This window comes from Symphalangus syndactylus, chromosome 4, assembly GCF_028878055.3.
Source record: "Symphalangus syndactylus isolate Jambi chromosome 4, NHGRI_mSymSyn1-v2.1_pri, whole genome shotgun sequence".
Lineage (NCBI taxonomy): Eukaryota > Metazoa > Chordata > Mammalia > Primates > Hylobatidae > Symphalangus > Symphalangus syndactylus.
In genome coordinates, this window is record NC_072426.2 from 107,890,976 (window position 1) to 107,913,839 (window position 22,864).

General features: G+C 36.1%; 1 pseudogene; it reads left to right on the forward strand.

The window, feature by feature from the left end:
* The first annotated feature begins 1,150 nt into the window (after positions 1 to 1,150).
* LOC129480150 (pescadillo homolog) lies at positions 1,151 to 9,189 on the forward strand (annotated as a pseudogene).
* Positions 9,190 to 22,864: the final 13,675 nt, after the last annotated feature.

Sequence of the window (22,864 nt, forward strand, 5' to 3'; positions counted from 1 at the left end):
AGTCAACCTGTCCCTGGAAACTTTGAAGACATACACTGACTTTTCCTCTCTAGCTATGAAAGTCCTCAATGACATCCTCTTCCAGTATAAGGCTGTTACATTCACACTGAAAATTTGTGGATAAGTGTATCCACCTTCATTGATTATCTTAGGTGTGTTTTCTGAATAACTTGATACAGCTTCTACATCAGCATTTGCTGCTTCACCTGCACTTTTTTGTTATAGAGATGATTTCCTTAAACTCATGAACCAACCTCTCCTAGCTTCCAACTTTTCTTCTGCAGCTTCCACACCTCTCTTAATTTTCATAGATGTGAAGAGAGTTAGGGTCTTGCTCTCGTTTATGACTTGGCTTAAGAATTTAACACTAAAACTTTCTTCATATCAGCAATAAGGTTATTTCACTTTGTTATCATCTGTGTGTTCACTGGAGTAGCACTTTTAATTTCCCTCATGAGCTTTCCCTTTTCATTTACAACATGGATAACTGTTTGGTGCAGGAGGCCTACCTTTTGGTCTGTCTTGGCTTTCAACATGCCTTCCTCACTAAGCTTAATCATTTCTAGCTTTTGAATTAAGGTGAGAGACATGAGACTCTGCCTTTCACTTTAACGCTTAGAGGCCATTGTAGGGTTATTAACTGGATTAATTTCAATGCTGTTGTGACTCTGGGAATAGGGACATCTGAGAAGAGTGAGAGAGATGGGGAGAACATCTTATCAGTGGAGCAGTCAGAACACACGTAACAATTATCGATTATTTTTCCTGTCTTATATGGGCATAGTTTGTGGCTTTCCAAAACAATTACAATAGTAACATCAAAGATCACTGATCGAAGATCATCATAGCAGATATAATAAAAACTTTTGAAACATTCCAAGAATTACTAAAATGTTATACAGAGATACACAATGAACATATACAGTTGAAAAAAATGATGCCAATAGACTTGCTTGACACAAGTTTGTCACAAATCTTCAATTTGTGAAAAATACAATATCTTCATAGGGCAATAAAATGAGATATGTCTGCATTCCCTACAATCAAGTGGAGCAGAGAAAAATAAGCATTCTTTGTGCAGTTGTAATATCACATATAAATTAAACTATTCATAAATTTTAATGCAGTATCAGCAATATGAATGGGATAGATGCTACCTGTTTATGAGGGTGGTGTCATAGAAATTCAAGTAAGAAAAAGAAACAATAGTGTAAGGAATACTTCTCTAGCCACTATTATACCATTCATTTGTCATTTTCTATATGTATTATCTAAGGCTCTCTTCACACAAAAATAGCAGAGTTGTGTAGCTGTGACTAAGATTTTATGGTCTATAAAGCCAAAAACATATAGTATTTGACCTGTACAGAAAAAAAAATTGATGAACCCATCACAGAACACGTGCTCAGTGAGTCAGATAAGTAGTGTTTCATGAGGACTCTTCACAGCATCAAACCAAGAGAGAAGACAAGAGAAGGTCTGAGAAAGGGCTCTGTGCCCATATGCTGTATATTCTGTTTGATGATAAAAAATATGCATGTTGCTTACTTCAGGAAGTAATAACATGTATCTTAGATTAGGATATCTAAAAGCAGAGGTTGAGACAGAGATTTGGGTAGTAGTTATATATTGAAGGATAGCTTTTAATAAAAAAAGTATGTAGTCTGAAGTGAGTGAAAGGAAAAGGGAAAGGTCAAGCAAGACTATTAATTCTGGTAAAGTATACCCTGGGCTGAATCCACATTGGAGGATGAGGCCTCTGAAATAGAAATCTTACTGTAGTGTTTTGCCCCTTTGAGGGAAAGTTGCCCCTATATGAATCGTTCATGAACGGACACTGCCTCAATATGAGTAGGTGTGTACATAGCGTACCAACAAAGTTGGCTTCTGCTAGCTGAAGCAATTATCTAGGAACTGGGGTAACTGTGAGCCATTAGCAGGCAGCACTTACAATAGCTGGGGGATAGGCACGTCAGCCTGCTAACAGGAGATCCAGTGGAGAACAAACAGCACCTACTACAGAATCTTACTCAAATAACAGTCAACTAAATGTCTACTGGATTTCAGTCTTGATTACTACCGAATGATGCATCCAGAATGATCTTTCCAAAGTGCAAACCTCAGCAGCTATTTGATTAGAAACCTTTGAGAGTCCTCTTAGGATATCTGTTGAGTCACCCATGGGCTGGCCTTTCTAGATACTCATTACTTATTCATGGACCCAGCAGCATTTTCTATGAACAAACCCTAATCTTACTTCCTTTACTAGTAGAGTATAAAAATATTTGAATTTCCCTAAAAATGTTATGTTGCCTTATTCCTTAGCACTCTGCCCATGATGAAACCTGTGTCTTACGTCAATATGTTGACATATACATTGAAGATTTCAGTGCCCCTCCTACCCTCAAGTGACCACTTCAATACAGGAACTGCTGAGACTTAAATATTAAATTCCTAGTGGCTTTATTCAAAGGGAATATGGTAGATTGGAGACAAAACAGATAAATGCTCTGCAGCTCTACTTATCAAGAGGTCAAGTTTGTGTTAAAATCTCTTGAAAGTTGGCAAAGCTTATGACTTGCTTGGCCAGTGGAACAGTAGAAAACCTGATGCAAGTGGATATTTAAAGTGCTGGCACAATGAGGCTTTGGAACTCTAGGGCTACCATGGGAATGAGTTTAGGTAAGGCTAATGTAGGATAAAAGAACAGACAGAGAGAAGAGCAAGTTGGTCCCAGATGTCCCACCCATCATAACCAACCAGTCACAGCTGGCCCACCATTTAACTGCAGATGCATGAGAATCAGATAATCCATGTCTGGTTCAAATCAGAACTGCCTAGTAAACCCAGCCCAAATTATCTACCTACAGAATCATAAAGTCATTTTTTTAGCCACGAAATTTTTTTGGCAGTTACTCCTATAGAGAGAGTTGTCCAATAGAAGATGCTCCACTCCTTTATCAGGCTCTATCAAGTATAATTAAAATATTGAGAAGCCCTTAAAACTGGAGAGAAAAACAAGTTAAAGTGAAAAATTAGGAAAAAATATTCTTAGAGACTAAATGAGTGAGTTGCATTATTCCTCTGAGAAGATTTATACCCAAAAGATTATAAATCATTCTACTATAAAGATGCATGCACATGTATGTTTATTGCAGCACTATTCCCAATAGCAAAGACTTGAAACCAACCCAAATGTTCATCAATAATAGACTGGATTAAGAAAATGTGGCACATGTACACTGTGGAATACTATGCAGCCATAAAAAAGGATGAGTTTATGTCCTTTGCAGGGACATGGATGAAGCTGGAAATCATCATTCTCAGCTATCACAAGAACAGAAAACCAAACACCGCATGTTGTCACTCATAAGAGGGAGTTGAACAATGAGAACACATGGACATAGGGAGGGGACTATCACACATTGGGGCCTGTCGGGCGGTTGGGGGGCTAGGGGAGGGATAACATTAGGAGAAATACCTAATGTAGGTGATGGGTTGATGGGTGCAGCAAACCACCATGGCACGTGTATACCTATGTAACAAAACTGCACATTCTGCACATGTACCCCAGAACTTAAAGTATAATAATAAAAGAGATAATGCAAAAGCATTGACTCCAAAATTTGTGCATCTGTTTTCAGATAACCTATTTTCAACATTGTCCCCATTGTTTTCCATTCCTAAATTCTATTATCGTTCACTCAATCAAATCTGGGGTCTGAAATTATATCAATCTCATTAATTCTGTCGGGTCCTCGCAAACAGTATGTTGAATCACACCAAATGTCAGAGCTCTTCTAAAAGAGTTTAGTTTTTTTGTTCCAATGAATACGGTTCATATGAGAAATACTGTTCATATGAGAAAAATATAATTTAAGAATAGAAGCCTTCTAAGCTCTACGAAACTGTTTATAAGAAACATTTGCAGGTAATCATCATTATTGCCACATAATAGGCATTGGGTGTCTACTATATAAATTAGCTTATCATCATCAGATAAATGAAGTTACTTTATTGCCTCTATAATTAAGTAGAAAGATGGCAGGATGAGAAAGTAACTCTTGCTTCTTTGGTTTGCACAGTTTGAAATGTTGAACTTGAGCAATTTGCTTGCAGTGACCAAAAACTTTAGTTGCAATAACATTCATAAAACCTATCCCTGCCAATTCTACAGTAATGCAAGCACAATATTTCTTTTGTTTACACTTGGAAGGTAAAAGAGATAAAAATTGTCAGAAAATCTCAGCAGTTCACATAAATTTATGTCTTCTTAAACATCTTTTCCTACAACATAACAAAAGCACAGGGAATCATGCTGTATTTTACTGACATTGTAAATAGTGATTTTTAAAGATTTCTGGCTTCATGATTTCCTCTTTCCTGTTGCTTTCCACAAGTTTCAGGAATAACGTAAGAATATATACAGTCAAATATTTATTCCTTCCACGCCTTGGACCATACAATATGTCTTCAATGTTATCCTACAAAACACTGTGTTAGACTGTGAACAGAGTTGACAGCCTAAAACGAAAGAAATAATCCCCACCCCCCAAAAACAAAACATACCTAAAGCAAGGATTTACAAAGTCATTGCAAAAAGAGTCCCAAATTGCCATTATTGGATAATATGGGAGTCTGGTGCATGGATTTTAAAGCAATATACAGATATTCACTACATATGTCTTCAAATGTGCATACTTTTTCTTTAGTTGTGACAGTCACTTGATATTGATGAACTCTGAATGATGCCCAAATACAGAAAGATGCTCTTAAATGTGGCCAATTGAAGACAAAGTATCTTGGTCACTATGGTGGTTATTATAATATTTGCTATTGCCTATATATTTTAATACAACCAGAAAATATCAGAGCATGAAATATTTTCTATGCCATGCTAGCATTTAAGTTCCACATATGTACAAACTGTTGTTTAGCTCATCAATGTATTTAGCTCACCAATATATCCCAAGGATATAGCCTGACATGTAACAGGTGTTAAATTAGTGACTGGATGAATATATGATGAGATAGATTCTGGTTATTTTCTATACTGCTGAAGTATTAGGGGTTCTTTTCTCCTTGAGTTCTTCAAATTATTTGCTGTTCTGTATATTTTGTCATAAATATAACAGAGGTCAGCTTAAAATATCTATTGAGATGTATTTTATAGGCATTAAGAGGAGCAGGACAAATACTTGAGGAAACTTTGCAGCACAGGACGGGAATCTGAACAGCTATCAGAGTATAATTTTAGGTAGAATGCAAATCAGTAATGCTGAGGTTGGGGCCTGCTCTTGCTTTTAGGTTTTCCTGTAATGCTAATCATTCACATTCAGAGTCCTCTTCAAGAAGAGTGAATTCTCTGTGTCAATTTTAGACAATCAGAGGGCTTAAAACAAAAATGATTGACTCTTTATCCTTTCTTTATTCCAAGAATGCATTGTTCCTTTTATTTTATTGCCCATTATCCTTAACATATTCAGCATTAGAATTTCAGTTACAAATCTCCAATGTGTATTTTAAAAATTCAAATAACTGATACTTTGATCAAATCTTCAACTTGTATATCAGAGCATTATGGATGTTAGCTGAAGTCTGTTCTCTCTCTAACCTCATGTAATACACACACGCACATGCACACACACACATATAAATATATATAAATGTAAAAAAATCTCATATATAAATATATAAAATAGTAGTGTGTATATACATAAATATATAAAATGTGTGTATATGTAAATATATAAAATATGTGTGTATATACATAAATATATAAAATGTGTGTGTGTGTGCTTAACACTTTAGGAAAAAACATAATGCTTTCTTTTCAAAAGGAGACTCAGATTTTTAAATACAAATTCCATTCCTTTGAAGAAGGGTCAATTGTATTTCCTATTTAAAATTTAAGGTGAAATCACCAATTAAGAAGAAAAATACTTTTTCTTCAAATAAAATACAGTTCTTACTAAAATATTCTTAAAGAAATCTAAATGAATAAAGCCGTAAATGAACCAATTACCTTGTTCTTTTATTAAAGATTAGTAGACATCCCAGGGAGCATTAAGCTTAAATTTGAACAAATTATTGAAACTTGACTAGCAATTTGAATGGAAACTGTATGTGTGGAAAATTATACAATGTAAAAAGCTAGTTTTTTTTGTACTTTTAGGGGAACTATGTGGCAGGTTTTATTACATATATTTTTGCATTATTACCCTGCAACAAGTCAGAAGGATATAATGCTTCATGTAGGGTGATGACACTGTGAGACAGCAGTCATAAATAACAGAAGTGAAAGCACACTTTCGACTTTTTAATAAAATGTCTTTCCACTGATTCAGAGTAAGCATCAAAGCTCTGCTTTGAGAAATCCTATCTTTGAACTACTCTATATGGAGTAGAGTAAATATGGCCTTATCTGGGTTCAGTTTTCAAATAAAAGTTAAAATAAAAATGAAATCATCCATGCATTTCTAAATCAAGTTATGTAATATTATCCCCTCACCTTTCTTCCTTTCCATCAACGTACCATGAATTGAAGGTTATTTTTGTTGTCCTAAAGTCATATTTATGAAATGCAAAATACCAAACAAGGAACTCCATAAGGTGGGCTAAAGCTTATTTTAAAAACACAGCAAATAAAAATAAACACCAAAACTTTATATTTTAATTTTCCTTGCAAAAATTCAGACATGCTAAAATAGCACTTTAACATTCTCTAATTGTTTTTATATAGACTTTTTGATAATTACTTATCTGTGGAAAGTTTTAGAAGGAGCCATAGTTTCACAATTGTATGAATAATTTTGTTCATACTGCTAATCCTTCTCCATTAATTATTGTTGTATATTTCAATTTTTGCTATTTCGTGAAGCCAGAGTTTTCAAACTCCTCTCATGGATATGAAAACCTACTTAATTTGAGATATCATGTATACATATTATATATATCATGTATATATATGATATTGAATACCACATTGTTTGAACTTTATAGGAATGAGACCATTAAATAATTTTTTTTCAATAAAGTAATAGTTAGTTGAACCATAATAGAGTAGCTTACAGGTCATTAAAAGGCAATGTAAATTTTTTTTGTAATACATTTTTATCCCCGAAGTTGAAATATATAATTAAATGTTAAAACTGAAGACTAAATGTTACGAAATTAATTAATATAAAGTTTGGTTTATATTTAGAGAGTAAAAGATTTTTACCAGAGGACAAATACAGACTCGGGGAGGAAGTGGCACTGTCAGTCCGCGGCACTCGTGGGCTCCTCAACATGGAGCTACAGGAGGCCTTGAGAAGCAGCAGCAGGAACGAGGCTCGCCCGCCAACCACAACACCGGAAGCAAAGCCCGAAAGAAGCTCCCCCTGACCGTGGCTGACTCGAGGCGGCCGTGCACCCTGATGGGCATTTATCCCCATGAATCCAAACACAAGAAGAAGGTTAATAAAGGTGCTACTGCCGCCCAAACTTGTTACCTCATCGAAGATATCAGGTTTCTCCTCCAAGAATTCATCGTCAACAAGGTCCGGGAATACAAGGTATCTGTCAGGAAGCCCCGGAAGGCCTATGAGAAGAGCGAGCGGAACACCGTGGAACATCTAAAGGACCATAAGGCCGACTACAAATATGACCACATCATCAAGGGACGGTACCCCACATTCATCGACGCCCGGGGGGACCTGGGCGGCGCCGCCTTCTCCATGTGCTTCCTCTTTTCCACCTTCCCCCAGGCTGACAAGTGCCATGTGCAGACCATTCCGCTGTGCTGCGGGATCGCAGTGGAGTTCATGCATTACGTCATCGCTGCCTGTGCCCCGAGCAAGGTCTTCCTGTCCATCAAAGGCATTTACTACCGGGCTGAGGTGCTGGCGCAGCCCATCGTGTGGCTCACCCCCTATGCTTTCTCCCACGACCACCGGACAGACGTGGACTACAGAGTCATGGCCACCTTCACCTAGTTCTACAGCACCCTACTGGGCTTCATCGATGAACTTCAGCCTCTACCAGTCGCTCAGCGTTCACTATTCCCTCAAGCTGAGGGTCAGGCCCAAGCAGAGGTGAAAGTCAGTGAGGGCACCTATGCGCTGGACTCAGAGAGCCCAGTGGAGAAACTGGAGGCCCTCAGTGCCAGCCTGGCCGGCGCGGTGGTGCCTGCCACAGAAGAAGAGGCCGAGGTGGATGAGTTTCCCGCCAACGGGGAGTTGGCGGTGCAGGCGGAAGACCACAGGAAGGAGCTAGAGGCGCAGGAAAAGCACAAGAAGCTTTTTGAGGGCTTGAAGTTCTTCGTTAACTGACAGGTGTTCCCTGAAGCCCTAGCCTTCGTCATCAGGAGTATTGCGGGGGACATATCCTGGGAAAAGCCTTTGTACATGGGTCCCACCTATGCAGCACCCACCAGATTGTCGACTGGCCTGGGCAGCAGACCTCAGTTATTGGCAGACATTACGTGGAGCCCCAGTGAGTGTCTGACTCCATGAACGCTAGACTGCACTTCCCGGAGCAGAGTACTTCTCTGCAATGCAGCTACCCCTACCTTCTTCACCCTTTGTGACTGAGGAGGAAGGAGATTACATCCCATCTGAGAAGCTGAAGCTTCTGGCTCTGCAGCGGGGAGAGGACCCAGGAAACTTGAATGAGTCAGAAGAGGAGGAGGAGGAAGACAACCAAGGTGATGGTGATGAATGGGGAGAAAATGAAGAGGAGAGTGGTTCGGAAACGGAGGAAAAGGCCTGGCTGGCAGCACTGGAGGAGCAGAGAACGGAGGGGAAGAAGCCCAGGGTGATAACAGGACACGAGAAGCTGGAGAAGAAGCAGCAGCTGGCCCAGGAGGAGGAGAGCGAGGCCAGGCGCCTGGCCATTATGGTGATGAAGGAGCCGGAGAAGTAGTACCTGTACCAGAAGTTCATGTTTGACAGAAGGCGAAAAAGCCAAGAGGCCAAAAAGCTACCAGAGTAGCAGAAAGCCCATGATGAGGCAGTGAGATCTGAGAAGGCCGAAAAGTCAAGGCCGATTCGAGTGCCAGTGGCCCCTCAGAGGGCCGAGGCCAGCTCCCCAGCAGCTGGATGTGGCAGAGGCAGGCCAGATCTCCTAAGTGTGGTGACAGATCAGAGTCGCTTCTCTTCTCCTCTTCCTTCCTCCAGCCAGTCCTGGCCCCTCATGCTCCTTGGCTAGCCTGGTGGGGAGCTCTGGCTTCCTTTGGATGGAGCTCCCCTGCTGGTGCCTGGGTAGAAAAGAGGCCTCTGTGCCCAGCCTGATTCTGTGCTCCCAGAAGCCAGTGACACGAGGTGCAGGGACCTGACCAGGCCCTCACATGCTGTCCCCCTTCATCCTGGCTTTCCACGGCTCCCTCCCACACAGTGTGTCCCATGATTCTCAGGCTGTGATGGGTTAACGGTGTGAGTAGCAATTGTTATTAAACGACTGGACTTTTGCAGCCAATTGTGAAGAAAAGAAATAGATTCACTAAAAGTAAGTCATTTAATTTATTCACTCAATTAATTTAATTAATTCATTTCCCTGTTATTGAAGTATAACAAACCTGTAGCATATTGTACATTTTTAAAGAATAGAGTACAATAAAAGTTTAAAAAATCTAAGGACTTATATAACCATGATGGAGATTAAGATAAAAAAAATCTATATTAGATGAATAGGAAAAAATATTGTGTGTGTGTATGTGAGTCCATTGGGTGCAATAGTAAGATAACTAAATTTTACCTTAGCCCCCAAATAGTTGATTTTCTATCTGTCAAACTCTGCAGTGAACTCAAAAAAGTTATTAAATATATTATTTAAATATGTTGGAAGAAATTGTCTGGACATACAAATTTGCATGGCGAATGGAGTAGCCATGTGAAATTTTTGGACTAAAATGTATGTATATACATTTGTTTAACAAATTTAAATTTTAAATTAAAATACAAGCAATGCAGATTTGTAGTTTGTAATAAAAATACAAAAATATTAGGTATGGTGATGAAGTATATTTAAAAGATTAAAAATTAGGAAATATTTAGTAAAAAACTAGCTTGTCTTGGCACATATACCCACCAAAAAATCGTTTTTGAAATGCATAAACTACTAAGGTAATCCCAAACGTGCATTTAGAATCTAAAGAATAAATTAGATAAAAATAAATACATTAAAAAAATAAGATTGTCTTTGAATTGACAGTGTTGTAAAGACCAAATGATTCTAAAAAATAAGACATTATGAATATTACAAAGATATAAGTTTGACATAATTATTAATTTTATGGCTATATCAAAACTATGCAAAAGCTATGCAAGTTATAAAAGTAAAACAAATATTTTCATAGGTACAAATAAAATAATCAAACCTGGACTAACCTAAATATTCTCAAAACAAATATTTTAATTAGTTGTTCAGAACTATACAATTAGTTCTGTTGCTAATAATTTACTTAATTATGTAATTTATCATTGGAAAATGGTGAGTCATGCTGTCCATATGATGTTTTGGTCAGTGATTGACTGCATAGGTGACAGTGGTCCTATAAGATTATAATGGAGCTGAAAAATTCCTCTTGCCTAGTGACAATATAATTGTCAGGTTTCTGTAGCAGAAACTCATGTACTTGTGGTGATACTGGTGTAAACAAACCTACTGCCCTGCCTGTCATATAAAAGTATAACACATACAATAAGGCACAGTACGTAATACTTGATAATGAACATAAATGACTATGTTACTGGCTTATGGACTTACTATACTATGATTTTTATTGTTATTTTAGAGCATACTCCTATTTATTTAAAAAAATTAACTATAGAATAGCCTCAGACAAGTTTTTCAGGAGGTCTTTCAGAAGAAGGCATTGTTATCATAGAAAATGATAGCTCCATGTATTTTGTTGCCCCTGAAGAACTTCCACTGAGACAAGATGAAGAGAGGGAAGACAGTGACATTGATAACCCTGGCCCTATGTGGGCCTAGACTAATGTGTATGTGTGTTAATTTTTAACAGGAAAGTTTAAGAGGTAAACAAAAAAAATCAAAAAATAGGAAAATGTTTATAAAATAAGGAAATACATGAAAAATAATTGTATAGCTGTACAACATATTTGTGTTTTAAGCTAAGGTTTATTGTAAAAAAGGCAAAAGAAAAAAATTAAATACTTTATAAAGAAGTTACAGAAGCTAAGTTTAATTTATTATTAAACAAAGAAAATGTTTTTTGAATAAATTTAGTGTAGCTTCTGGACAGTGTTTATAAATTTTATGGTAGTGTAAAGTAATGTCCTAGGTCTTCACATGCACTCACCACTCACTCACTGACTCACCCAGACAACTTCTAGTACTACAATTCCCATCCATTTTAAGTGCCCTATACACGTGTACCATTTTTTATCTTTTATATTGTATTTTTACTGTACCTCTTCTATGCTTAGATATGTTTAGATTCACAAATACCATGCCATACAGGTTTGTAGCTGGGAGCAACAGGCCATACCACACAGCCTAGTTGTATAGTAGGCTATATCATCTAGGTTTGTGTAAGTACACTCCATGATGTTTATATAAGCAAGGATGTCATCCAAGGATTCATTCCTCTGAAATTATCTCTGTCATTAAGTTACCCACGAGTGTACTTGTATGTGAGTGCATGTGTATATGTATATATATAATTACCATACACTGATAATATAATTTCAAATTTCTAATAAGAAATCTATGGACTCTAATACTGCTTGCTTTCACCTTATCCTTTCATTTGTTTTTACCTTCAAGCTAATAGCTGAATTTATTCTCTTTACTTTTTTTTCATTGAAGATTAAAGACATGCCTAGCTTTGAAATGCAGTTGACTGGACAGTTGACAGCCTATTAAACTGAAGTCATACAAGCTGTACATTTTAATGCCTGGATTCCAAAGTGCAATCAAAATGACTTTATATGTAAGAGCAGTGCACTTCTGAAATATTTGTAGATGGATACATAACAGTTTCATAAAACTCTCCTGGCCTTTTGCCTTTTAAAAAAACATTGAAGTCAACTAAGCTGATTAAAGTATTTTTAAGTTGGGAATTCTGGATTTTAGTGCATATAAAACATGTAATTCTGGTTTATTATTAACTCTAAATTAACTTTAAGAGTATATATACAGTAACTGAATAATCCTGTATTGACTATAGGATTGCCTAGTAATGGTTGAAAGCAATCACATCAAAGAGGTAACAAATTTTAAAAATAAGTAAATAAAACCTGGAGATTATCTAGTGTAATCACATTATGTTATCATGACTCTTATCCTCGTTCCTAACTCATGACATTTAATTATCTTTTTATTATACATTAGAGAAAATAATGTCATTTTATATGCATAATTTAAGTATGCTTTATACCATATTTTACCTATTAGGGAGGGTATTTTTCTACTCCATATCCCAAATTATTTACTTCACAGAAACTTACAGGTCAAGCCCCTTAACGTGCAAAAAAAAAAAAAAATATATATGCCCTAATGTTGTAGGACAAGAGGTTTGCTTCCTGGTGTATCTGTCCTACTCCCTTTAGCAATGCTTTAGCTGGAAATCAAATCAGCAATAGAAAAAAGTCAAATGTGCATAATTCTGATGTGTTCCTAAAGTAAGGATAGATTTTTTTAGCATGGAGTTAGCTTTTATTCTCTAATTATCTTCACATATAGCAATTATAAACCAGTGAAGAACTAACAAATTAAACCTTTCCCAGAAATATTCTGAAATTTGTGTTTTTCCCAATCCATGATTCTCTCTAAAGTAAGAACAGATTTTTAAATGGAAACTTTTTTTTTTTAACACCTCTTTAACAAGAAATCCCTATTTTAAAGATGGCCAAAGTGTACATTCTAAACAAGAGCTCGCCCAGATCACCGTGTTTAACAGTGATGGATGCTTGTTGTTATATGGTCAGATCGCTTATTCAGATCTGAGCAAAACAGCAGTATATTCTACCTCTCCTCTACTTAGACTCTCTAAAGTAAGAATAAATTGCATTGCCCTTTATGTACATATTTTTCACTTAGAAGCAGCCTGCATCAATTCAAAAGTGTCAAGTTTTCATGTTTTGGCAATACATAGATAAAAATTTAAATAAGTGGATAAAAGAAGCTGTTTGTTTTTTACTTAAATGGAGAAGTGCTAAGGAAACAAGTAAATTTGACATGAATAGCAACACTTGTAAACACGTATTTAACAAGACTAAATTGTAATAGCATATTTTCCAAAGCAAGGGAACACACAAATTATTTTTTAGTGCTCAAAGTAAATTGAGGACTTAAGAAAATAAGCTAAATATTATGCAGAGAATGATCAAAGCAGAACGTATTTCTATTTTCATTTTTATTTATTAAATTAATCAAAGAGCAATGATATGAAACTATTGCACACTAACTGGAATTTAGTGTATGTTAAATGTCACATGTTATTCCTGGCTAAGAAATTTCATTCAGAGAGAAAATATGTTTTTGTATTTTGTAAAGGTGGTCACATTTTTTGACTCCATCTATGTATTGACATTGATATGTAGTTTCACATCAATTCACTGTATTAAGCTCCATTTATAAATATTTTCTGAGTTGTTACTTTGTGCAAGTCATAATGTTCAGAAAATTAACTACCAAAATAGGTCTTCTCATTTACTTGTTTCTGTTACAAAATTAGGTAGCAATTGCAATTAATGTTAAGCATACTTGGCAGTCCACTTTTATGTGCAAATTGCAACAAATCTCATTCTCCCTGCAGCTTCCTTAGATTATAAAATAACCCAGATTTTTTCAAAACAAATATAAAATTTTGCCATGATCACATTTTATCTATTAAAAGTAAAATTAGGTTTTAAAAATTGCATTGAATATCCCAAGATACTATTTTTTCCAAATTCCACATGGGAGGATTTCAAACAGTTTCTTACCTTTTCGATGATTAACAAACTAATATGCTACTAATTGATCATAATCATTTCTAGATATCTAACCAAGTGCCCCAGTTCAACAACTCATTATTTTACTTGTTCGTTTTGATATTATTTGGTACAACTACATAACGCTGCTGAATGGAATATACTTATTAGCATGCAACTTTATGACTGTAATTTTGTTTCTGTTTTCTGTACTATTATTAGATTTAGTGCTCACTTGGTCCTAACTCAGCACCATTCTTTTTGAACTTTGCCACTTCATGTGCTCCAAAATCCTAGGAATTAGTCAAAGTACCAAACTCAGTGGCCAAACCTTCTTTTAATACTCTAGAAATTCACTTCCCAACCAGTTTTCTTCACATGAAAATACAAAAACTATCAATCAAACGAAAAGTTGTAACAGGTAATAATAAACCTTGTATTAATATTTTGTGTATTTGCATACACATTTCACAATGTCATGATTTCATGACATAAATACAGTTTATTAATTCATTTGAACTATTGTCTAGCCATTGTTTTATGTCAAAGCTGTTCCTCACCCTCCCACCCCCAGAAACACGCACCTTTCTTTAATTAGCAACATCCTTCTTACAGAGAGTGTGCCTTTTCTCACTACAATCTGAGTTTTGTGAATTCTGCCACTTTCATACTCCTTTCTATCCATTCTCTACCCTCGCCTATAGTGGACAGGTTCGTTCATCATTAGGACATCACCCAAAGTGCATCTTCTCACTGAGTAAAGAAAATGACAGGTCTCTCTTTCTACTGGAATTTAAGGTATACAATGTGTGCCCTCTCTTCAGCCATATTCTTGACAAATGAAGGAAGACACAGAAAAGCAGTGAGGAGGGAGGGACTTGACTAAGCAAACAGAGAAGTAGGTGTGGAACTGAAAGTCTTGGTACAGTATGAGTCATAAAGACCAGTTGTTGCTGAAACCAAGTATATTCCTGTCCTTTCAATGAATGTGCAACCTTTCCTTGCAGTTCATGAGCAATTATGTCAAGGGCCATTCAATTGCATTTCTATTATTTTTAATACATCTGCTATAATTTCTTCCACTCAAGTATTCTTCTACCAGATTAATTTTTCTAAAATATCTCCTTCATAGTGATAACAATTTTCTGAAATTAGGCAGTTGTGATGGTCGCATAACTCTATGATTGCATTAAAAATCACTAAATTGTACATTTTAAGAGTGAATTTTATGGTATGTGAATTTTATTTCAATAACATATATTGAAAAATATGTTATTAAGTGATATATAAATACATATTGTATATTGAATCTTATTTCTACAGATACACATATCCACTTTATTATTTTGTTTCTTTAAACAAAATATCAGGTCTTCTACCTGTCTTTTAGATAAAATTCAAATTTTTCATTCTGTCATTTAATGCCCCTCCCCTTAAAACCAATGCAATCCCCAAATGTAAATTTTTCTACTGTCCAATATGGTCTCTTCATTTTTCTACAAGCATCACATGCTATTTCCCAACATCTTCCCGACTGAGCCATACTAGCTTTTATGATAATCTCTTAATTATCAAAGCAGCAGGCACTTTTATTTTTATTTTTATTTATTAAATGACTCAAGTAGCAATGATCTGAAACTATTGTATGTCAAGTAGAATTTAGTGTATATTGTCACCTTATTTTATTTTTGGCTCTGAAATTTCATTCAAAGAGTTTTTTTTGGTTGAATAATTTTAAAAGGCAGTCAGTGTTTTGACTTCATCATTACATTGATATTCATGTGTAATTTTGTCCATTCATTTAAGCTGAAATTATAAATATTTACCAAATATTGAAAGGTTATAGAAGTCTACAGTTATTTTGCTTTAATTTCATCTCAACTGTAGATTTATCTATGCCAATTTATTTTGATAAAGTATTATTTATCAAATATTGTTTAAAAGTTAAGTGAAATAAGTATAAATAATTAATTTTTTTCTTTTAAAAATTATTTAGTTGTTTGTGGATAGCAAGTAGTCTAGCTCCAGAACAAAAACTGTGTGTGTGTATGTGTGTGCATGTGTATGTGCATGTGTGTATGTGTGTGTGTATGTGTTTTCAAGCACCTCTATAGACAGTTGCAAAAGCTTTACCTGGCAGGCCTTCCCTGGGGAAAGCTGTTACCTGCCCACCAGACTTGGTACACAGACGTTTAGTGTAGTCTCTGAAGAAAGTTGCAGTCAAGGACACAGGCACTCCTGTACTCCTATGCCATACTTTTATGTATATCTGTATTCCTAGCCCAGCTGCCTCTCCAGCTGCCTCCATTCAGAGGCTTCTTTACAGAAGGCTTAGACCAAGGTCTTGCTCAGGTTCCTTCCCTGAGACACCCTTACAGGAGGAGAGGGGATATGGAGACATTTTTCTCCACTCAGTCTCAGTATGTTTCTCCTTGTAGCTCACCATCCCTTCCTCTGTCCCATCAAGGCCTATCAAATGGCAGGAGGAGAATGCTTTTCTGGGCTCCTTTATTAGTGAGACGTTCTCTAGGTCTGTGCAGATCCTTCTCATCCTCACCTCCAGTCCATGTAGAGAAATTGAATGGTGATGGAGGAGCTTTTTCTGTGTAGCCTCTTGCTCATAGTATGGCAGTGATTAAAGGCTTCACTGTCCCGTCCATGCTGGCTTGGTGCTTTAATCAGCTACTCTAACACTTGGCAGCTCAACCCTCTCCAGCTCACCTTGGCTCTTGACACAGAGTATCGTTTTGTAATAGTTAATTTTATTTCCCAGCATATGAACAGTAATAATTGGTACTTGATATGGTGTGACTGTTCCTCACCCGCATCTCATCTGAAATTGTAATCTGAATTGTAATCCCCGCATATCCAGGCAGGGGCCTGGTGCAGGTGATTGGATCATGGGGGCGGTACCCCCCATGTTGTTAGTGAGTGAGTTCTCAGGAGATCTGGTTGTTTGATAAGTGTCTGGTGCTTCCGCCTTCTCTTTATCTCCCGATGCCATGTAAGATGTGCCTTGCTTCCCCTTTGCATTGTACCATGATTGGAAGTTTCTTAAGGCCTCTCAAGCCATGCAGAACTGTGAGTAAATTAAACCGTTTTTGTTTATAAATTACCCATTCTCAGGTAGTATCTTTATAGAAGTGTGAGAATGAACTAATACATTACCACATTCAAAATAAATAATTCTGAAAGCATGGAGAGGTATTTGCTCTTGTTTAATACTTTTTAATTTCTCTGTGCTAAGCTTTCTCTAACTGTGTATTAGCTAGATTTGTACTATATTATTAGGGTGAAAAATATTAAAAATTTTCTTTTCTACCATAATATAGGTCTATTTTCAGCTATAGTATTTTAATTTAATATGAGTTTTTAACCTACTTCTTAAAAAAAGCACTCATATCATTCTTTTTTTAAAAAAAATTTATTATACTTTAAGTTCTAGGGTACATGTGCACAATGTGCAGGTTTGTTACATAGGTATACATGTACCATGTTGGTTTGCTGCATCCATCTCATCTTTTACATTAGGTATTTCTCCTAATGCTATCACTCCCTCAGCCCCCTACCCCCTGACAGGCCCCAGTATGTGATGTTCCCCGCCCTGTGTCCATGTGTTCTCATTGTTCAACTCCCAGCTACGAGTGAGAAAATGCAGTGTTTGGTTTTCTGTTCTTGTGATAGTTTGCTTAAAATGATGGTTTCCAGCTGTGTCCATGTCCCTGCAAAGGACGTGAACTCATCCTTTTTCATGGCTGCATAGTATTCCATGGTGTATATGTGCCACATTTTCTTAATCCAGTCTATCATTGATGGCCATTTGGGTTGGTTCCAAGTCTTTGCTATTGTGAATAGTGCCACAATAAGCATACATGTGCATGTGTCTTTATAGTAGCATGGTTTATAATCCTTTGTGTATATACCCAGTGATGGGATTGCTGGGTCAAATGGTATTTCTAGTTCTAGATCCTTGAGGAATTACCACACTGTCTTCCACAATGGTTGAACTAATTTACACTCTCAACAGTGTAAAAGTGTTCCTATTTCTCCACATCCTCTCCAGCATCTGTTGTTCCCTGACTTTTTAATGATCACTATTCTAACTGGCATTAGATGGTATCTCTTTGTGGTTTTGATTTGCACTTCATTCTTATAGCTGAGATTTGCTCAAGTAATATAAATTAAATTATATTCACTTATCCATGGTGATGATTTTGCTAGTCATGTTAGGTTAGGTTATTTTGGTTTGTGTTATTCATACACAATGTTTTAGTACAGTTCAATTCTTTTTTTTTTTTTTAAGATAGAGTCTCTCTCTGGAGTGCAGTGGCACAATCTCGGCTCACTGCAACTTCTGACTCCCCAGTTCAAGTGATTCTCCTGCCTCAGCCTCCCCAGTATCTAGGATTACAGGCATACACCACCATGTCCAACCAATTTTTGTATTTTTAGTAGAGCCGGGGTTTCACAATGTTGGCCAGATGGTCTCGATCTCCTGACCTCATGATCCGCCCACCTTGGCCTCCCAAAGTGCTGGGATTACAGGCTTGAGCCACGGCGCCCGGCCTAGTACAGTTCAATTCTTAATTCTTGCAGAAGTGCATTGAACTAAGGTGATGTCGATATCTGTCTTCATGTGTGATCTAAATATAATAGAAAGAAAAAAACTTATGTAAGAACACTGGTGTTAGAATTTCCTAAAATATTTAAAAATATATATCAGATTCTGGCTTTCATTCAGAATAGAGAATATGCTAAAGTTGGTATTTCTGGATGGCTTACCAAGGGAAATAAAGTTTGAAGTACCTTTAGTTAACACTTCCAGTTGAAAACCGAATCATGCAACCATTTGTGCTATGCTTTCATAACTTGCCCAAAGTCAGCAAGAAACAGAACGTGAATAACAGCGAGAAAATCTTTCAGAGAACCTTTCAGGTATGTTGTCTTTGGCTCAACATGGCAAGTGCTAAATACAGTCTTTGTGTCAAGCAATCTATATCCTATCATCTACTTATTCAGTAATTCTAATCATCCAGTATTTTTCAGAAACATACACATCAGTTTACATGCAGACACACATACACATACCTAAGCATGATTGTGTCAAGCAGTCTATATCCTGTCATCTACTTACTCAGTAATTCTACTAACCATCCAACATTTATCAGAAACATACACACAGTTGGCCGGGCGCGGTGGCTCACGCTTGTAATCCCAGCACTTTGGGAGGCCGAGGCGGGCGGATCATGAGGTCAGGAGATCGAGACCACGGTGAAACCCCGTCTCTACTAAAAATACAAAAAAAAAATTAGCCGGGCGTGGTGGTGGGCGCCTGTAGTCCCAGCTACTCGGAGAGGCTGAGGCAGGAGAATGGCGTGAACCTGGGAGGCGGAGCTTGCAGTGAGCCGAGATTGCGCCACTGCACTCCAGCCTGGGCAACAGAGCGAGACTCCGTCTCAAAAAAAAAAAAAAAAAAAGAAACATACACACAGTTTACATGCAGACAGACATATACATACCCAAGCGTGATCTTTAAAGCTCCATAGTGTTTACATCTGCTCTCAAACTCTTTGAAGCCTGTGCACTCGTCTTATTAAAGTGTTTAGGACATCATTTCAGTGAAGAGTCTGTTTCCAGCTCTCCGGCTGACGCTTTAATGTGTACCTGATTTTGTGTGTGACTCAGCTGCCAGCTGTTTTCAGGAAGTTTCTTTTTAAATATTCGTTTGGAAGTGGTTATGACAAGTTATCTTTGCTGTAGTTTATTTGATGTGAGCAATTTTTGCTCATTTATATGAGGAACAATAGCAAAAATACTTATTAGAACACATGAATCTTTGCAACATCCTTCTAATTTCATTCTGCTTTTCATATTATTGAAAGAAGCCCAATTTTCTTTGACTGTTTCTAATAAAGAGTGGTTTGTTTTTACTATATATAAGTATCATAAATCTGAACCATCAAAGGTCACATATAAAAATATGGCCAAAATCTTTATAACTGAGTAATTGCTCATTCAGAAAGACCCCTTCATCAAACCAACTGTTTGAAGGTTACTTCAAAAGATATTTTTTTCCTTAAGGGTTTTCAGTGTTAGTCATTTAACATTGAAACATTGATTTTTAAAAATTAGAACTAAAGGTCACATTTATAAAACAACTGTATCTTAAATTAAAAAGAAAATCCAATGCATACAAAATCTTCATATCAGATGTAAGTACAAACAGAACATCTGTTCAAGGTTCATATTTCAAATTACATATTCTATTAGCTTAGTTTTTGAAATGTATACTTTCATACTTTATGCTTTATTCAGGAGACAGCTACATTAAAAAAAATAAGTCGGCCAGGCACAGTCGCTCACTCCTGTATTCCCAGCACTTGGGGAGGCTGAGGAGGATGGATCGCCTGAGCTTAGGAGTTCGAGACCAGCCTGTCCAACATAGTGAAACCCCGCCTCTACTAAACATACAAAAAATTATCTGGGCTTGGTGGTGGGCACTTGTAATCCCAGCTACTCGGGAGGCTGAGCCAGAAGAATCACTTGAACCTGGGAGGCAGAGGTTGCAGTGAGTGGAGATCGTGCCATTGCACTCCAGCCTGGGCAACAAGAACAAAACTCTGTCTTAAAAATATATATATATAATAATAATTAAATAAAAAATAAGTCAAGGGTAGAAAGATATGAAGAATTAATTTATTATCTATATATAAGTTTGAGATAGTGCTGAGCATGTATTAAATGTGATCTGCATCACAGGAAAGAATATGCTTTTCCACTTCTTATCCCAACTCTGACCCTCACCCCTGTGTTATTTTCAATGTTACTTAATGTATCCATAGCTTAGTTTCTTCACCTATAGCTTCTTAAAATCAGCTAATACATTTGAAATACTGACAAATAAATTGACTATCTCTGTGCATTTGTGTCGATACAGTTTGAAAATAACAACATGAAGTACTTATACATGAAAGTCCCTATTTCATTAACCATACTTATGTATGTGTACATAAGTATGTGTACATATAGAGATCAATATGTGCTTTCATCCAGTACGTGGTAGCTGCCATACCATTGAAACCATTTACTAACAGGCTTATGATTAATGCACAGAGATATAATTCTATGCTTACAAAAGAAAAATAAACATTAGGAAAACAAAAACTGACATTATATGACAGACTGCATTTGGAAATCTTGACATGGATTTCAATATTTATCAGAACTTCCGGCCTGAAAATTTAGCTTAGATATTTTTGTTTGTGTGTTGTTTAGTGATATGCACTTCAAGTAATGAGACATACATCTAATACACAAGATTCATAAGCTATTTTTTGGCAAACATATAATGATTGTGTCATTGTTGCTTTAAAGCCCAAGAGCTCCCTAATATCCAATGTCACCCTGTCCAGTGCCATATCAGTCTGTGAAATCTAAACTAATGCCTGTTTTAGGGTATCATTTATTAGTCCAGGTTAAGAGCAATTCTATTGAATCATAAGTGGCAAAACAAGACTCGCCAATTTCTGGATTTTCATCACTTTTTTGCATATGAAATATAACTAATGACCATCCATGCTTGCTGGGCTGGTCGTGGATGAGAAGGGACAACAGTTGAATCTAAAACTGAAAACTAAGTTTGTAGTTTCCTTGATGGGCAGCCTCAAGCAATGTGGCCTCTCTATTATCTTGCTCAAAAACAAATGGTAGCCCACATATCAGTTTATTTTTCAAGCATAAAAAGTAAAACCTTTGGGAAAGTATCTTTGCCTTGGTTTTAAATACTCTTCTCAGATTCTGCTACTAAATATATTTTAGTAACATGACTATATTTTTAAAAATAACAACCATTTAGTCCATTTACTATGAGAAGCATTCTATCTATAACAAATTATATTACTATGTATTTAAAAACATACAGCAACTTCCTAACTAAACCTTGGATACAGTCTTCTATAACATAATCTAGAATTTTAGTCCAAAATAGCTCATGATGAGAAAGGAATGAGGGAATTTAGTATAAGAAAAGAAATAGAGACGTGAAGGACAACTAAGTATTATAGTTATGTTTTCTTAAATAAATGAACAGCAGCAATCAAAGAAAGGGTACAGATATGTAAGTCGTACTTTCAAATAAAATCAAACAAATCACATGTAACTACTGTTTGTATCAATGATTATCAATCTGAAGCATCCACTGCAATGCATATGAAAAATGGAATGACAGTATACATTCTCAAACTGTATCCCTACTCACATACAATAAAATGGACAATATGAACAAACAATGTAACTGAAATCTAAAAATCACCATTTTACATTTTTTCCAAAGTGAATTATTCCTTCACTTCTTGTTATTAATTGACCAAAATCTAAAACTAACATTTTTTTCTTAAATTTTCCCATAAGAGCAAAGTCTTAGCATCTATTTTAATTTTTTCTAGTAACTCTGTTTCTTGCCTAGAAAGAACACATTAAGGGACAGATATTTAAGTTAAGAAGACCAAAAGAAAAATAAAGGCATTTTTAAACATTTAGTATTATTCATAGTAGATTATGAAAATCAGAATTAATACACAGATAATGAGATCTCAAAAACAAACTACCCGCATTTGATTTTAATAGCTTGGTTGAGAAATGAGAAATGATGAGAATAATTCATTTTGAATTTAGAAAGTCTGTGGGTGATGTCATCCTTTTTAATCTGTGAGTCAACAGTTAAATTCCAGATTAGTGGTTCCTCCACTGGCTGATATTTCAAAAAATAATGTTTTCTGGTTACAGATACTCTGATTCATTAGATTTTAGATGGTTCTAGAGTTGCAGGGAATTCTGATAGTCAGCTACATTGGGGGATGTTCATTTAGAAACCATAACTGCATTATCTGGGTTGTGCATGTAGCAAACATATTTTACACTTTTCTAGATATTAATGAATCCTCTTT